General features: G+C 38.2%; 1 pseudogene; it reads left to right on the top strand.

Moving 5' to 3' along the window:
* The first annotated feature begins 618 nt into the window (after window positions 1-618).
* Window positions 619-1,942, top strand: LOC117723924 (peptidyl-prolyl cis-trans isomerase D pseudogene; annotated as a pseudogene).
* The last annotated feature ends 1,332 nt before the right edge of the window (window positions 1,943-3,274 follow it).

The following is a 3,274-nucleotide window of genomic DNA, read 5'->3' as shown; positions in this document are numbered from 1 at the left end:
TAGCTAGCACATCAAAGACATTTGAGACGATCTGATGAAAGAATGAAAATGTTCTTGGCTGACTCTAAAGTCCTCTTCATAGAGCTTTAGGGGCATTCCGTCTCTTTCATCCATCCTGCCTTAGGCATGGCAATTTTCCTATATTACCACAGCAGTCTTTTAATATTCTTGGCCGTATCTTACCCACCATGCTTCTGACTGGTTCTTTGGTAAGCCTTTTAAGGCATACATATTTCACTTTAATATGCTTTAGTCCCAACTCTCTTGCAATCCTGATATATATTTCAACTTCTGGTTTCTTGCTTCCACCATTGCCTTGAGGACACTGTGGGAAACACTTCAATTTTCAAGTGTAATCCTCAACTCGTTTGTTCCATCTGCAACACTCTTCCCAGAAAGTGTGCTGAGGTTGTGCTTTTATTTACAGTTGTCTTTTGGAAAGAATGTCTTTACCAAACCTACCTACGTATCCCTGGGATAACTTTGAAAGTGGTTTGGGTTATCCATTTCTTCTCTCTGGCCAAAGTTTATAAAATGCTATAGACAAGGCTGTGAACACTGGAAGCCCAAGTGGAGAGCATGTTTAAATTCATTAACCAATATAGTTAATAATTAAGCCCCTCTCGCACACGAGGTGCTCGTGTCCTGCTTTCAGCGTCTGCAGTGAAGATGTCCCACTCATCCCCAGCAGCCAAGCCCTCCAATTCCAAGAACCCGCGAGTCTTCTTTGACGTGGACATCGGCGGGGAGCGAGTTGGACGAATTGTTTTAGAATTGTTTGCAGACATTGTTCCCAAAACTGCAGAAAATTTTCGTGCATTGTGTACGGGAGAAAAAGGAACTGGAGCCACAACTGGGAAACCTCTCCATTTTAAAGGATGCCCTTTCCACCGAATTATTAAGAAATTTATGATTCAGGGTGGAGACTTCTCAAATCAGAATGGGACAGGTGGAGAAAGTATTTATGGTGAAAAATTTGAAGATGAAAATTTTCATTATAAGCATGATCGAGAGGGTTTGCTGAGCATGGCCAATGGCGGCCCCAATACGAATGGTTCTCAGTTCTTTATCACAACAGTTCCAACTCCTCATTTGGATGGGAAACATGTGGTATTTGGTCAAGTAATAAAAGGACTCGGTGTGGCAAGGATGCTTGAAAATGTAGAGGTGAATGGTGAAAAACCTGCCAAACTCTGTGTCATTGCAGAATGTGGAGAATTGAAAGAAGGGGATGACTGGGGAATATTCCCCAAAGATGGCTCTGGTGATAGTCATCCAGATTTCCCCGAGGATGCAGATATAGACTTAAAAGATGTAGATAAAATTTTATTAATATCTGAAGACTTAAAAAACATTGGAAATACTTTTTTCAAGTCTCAGAACTGGGAGATGGCTATTAAAAAATATGCGAAAGTTTTAAGGTATGTGGACAGTTCAAAGGCTGTTATTGAGAAAGCAGATACACCCAGACTGCAACCTATAGCCTTAAGTTGTGTGCTGAATATTGGTGCTTGTAAATTGAAGATGTCAAATTGGCAGGGGGCAATTGACAGTTGCTTGGAGGCTCTTGAAATGGACCCTTCGAATACTAAAGCGCTATACCGAAAAGCGCAAGGATGGCAAGGATTAAAAGAATATGATCAAGCATTGGCTGATCTTAAGAAGGCACAGGAGATGGCCCCAGGAGATAAAGCTATCCAGGCAGAATTGCTTAAAGTCAAACAAATGATAAAGGCACAGAAAGATAACGAGAAGGCTGTGTATGCAAAAATGTTTGCTTAATAAGAATTAAACTCTCCTTAACTATTAAACATTGATTATAAAAAGGACAATGTATATTACTGTCTACATGATCCCTGATGTGTTTCCCTCGATCTTTGTCGTTGTTTATATGGCAGTGCTGACATAGGTTCCTTCTTAATAAAGTGTTGCAAAATACAAAAAAAAAAAAAAATAATAATTAAATAACAGAATATATATCCTAATTTAAACATATGTTTAAATTCATTGATAAATAGTGTCAATAATTAAATAACAGAAAACACATATGTATGGATATATACATAAATAATGCATGTCCTTTGCATTCGGTGTTGGGCTGGCAATACACAAAAATGTGATTTTTACCTTTCTATAATGGTAATATAATAAAGCATTTATCTAAAAGAGTTCTAGCTGGAAAGTTTTCTTGTTGCACCTTTTAAGATGACAGTCATTACTTAATATGATCCCTTAACTTGCTTTACCAGCATGTCATTGTTAACAGTTTTGTTAACTGGGATACTCAGAATTGTTGGTTAAGTGAAGGAAGCTTCACTTGCCACACTTCAGAGTAATTTCTATGTTTTCAGTTGCACACCATCCGAGTAGCATGGACGATTGCACCATTCCACCATTCCCCACCAGGAACAGGAGTGATTTCCTTCTGCACTGTATCCACACTGTGTCCATTACACACCCACTAGTCACTTAGCTATTTCCATTATTAAATTGGCTGTCATAGTACCATAGTGTTTGTATTCAAGGAACTCACATTCTGCTTAATTAGAGCCCCTACAGTATAAAGGTATAGGTTCTAAAATAACCTGCAAAGAATTCAGGGATTCCTGCATGATTTCAGTCATCCACTGCAGTCCTTGGAAATATCCCTCATGGCTAAGATAGAACCACTCTGTATTTATTATTTTAAGCTATAAGATTTGGAGTTTTACATATTTCAAATTATGCCTAGAGACTTGCTGATGTATGACTATTTCCAACTACCAAGACCTCATTCCTGTGCTTCAGTCTAATGCTTAAATAAATTCCAGGGCTCATTAAACATTTGCAAAGTGTCATTTCCCAGGTTAAGCATACTGAATTTAATTCTTATAATAATCCCTAAGTATGGATATAATCACTTGGAAGGTAAGGATATTGGCCTTAGGGACAATGCTGCTTTCACAGAAGGCAGATGTTTTAGATGCCTCTGGAAAGACCTGGCTAAGAGGTGATGATGTTCATGTGGAAAAAAAAGGCTTGTCTTTATCATAAATTCTCAAAAAATTAGCCCAATTATACATTATTGCTGTGTTCTGAGGCTTGTGGCATATTATAGTTTGAACTATGAACTCCAGAAAAATATGTGGAATTTATAATTCCACTACCTGTGGGTGTGAGCTTCTGGGATAAAGGACCTTTATAAAAAAAAATTAGATGAGGTTAGATAGTAGTAGGGTAGCTGTAAAATTCAGGATGGCTGGTGTTCTCATGCAAGTAAAAAACACGCGGCAAG

Source organism: Arvicanthis niloticus, chromosome 19 (genome assembly GCF_011762505.2).
Source record: "Arvicanthis niloticus isolate mArvNil1 chromosome 19, mArvNil1.pat.X, whole genome shotgun sequence".
Classification (NCBI taxonomy): domain Eukaryota; kingdom Metazoa; phylum Chordata; class Mammalia; order Rodentia; family Muridae; genus Arvicanthis; species Arvicanthis niloticus.
This window is presented reverse-complemented; position numbering and strand designations above follow the sequence as displayed.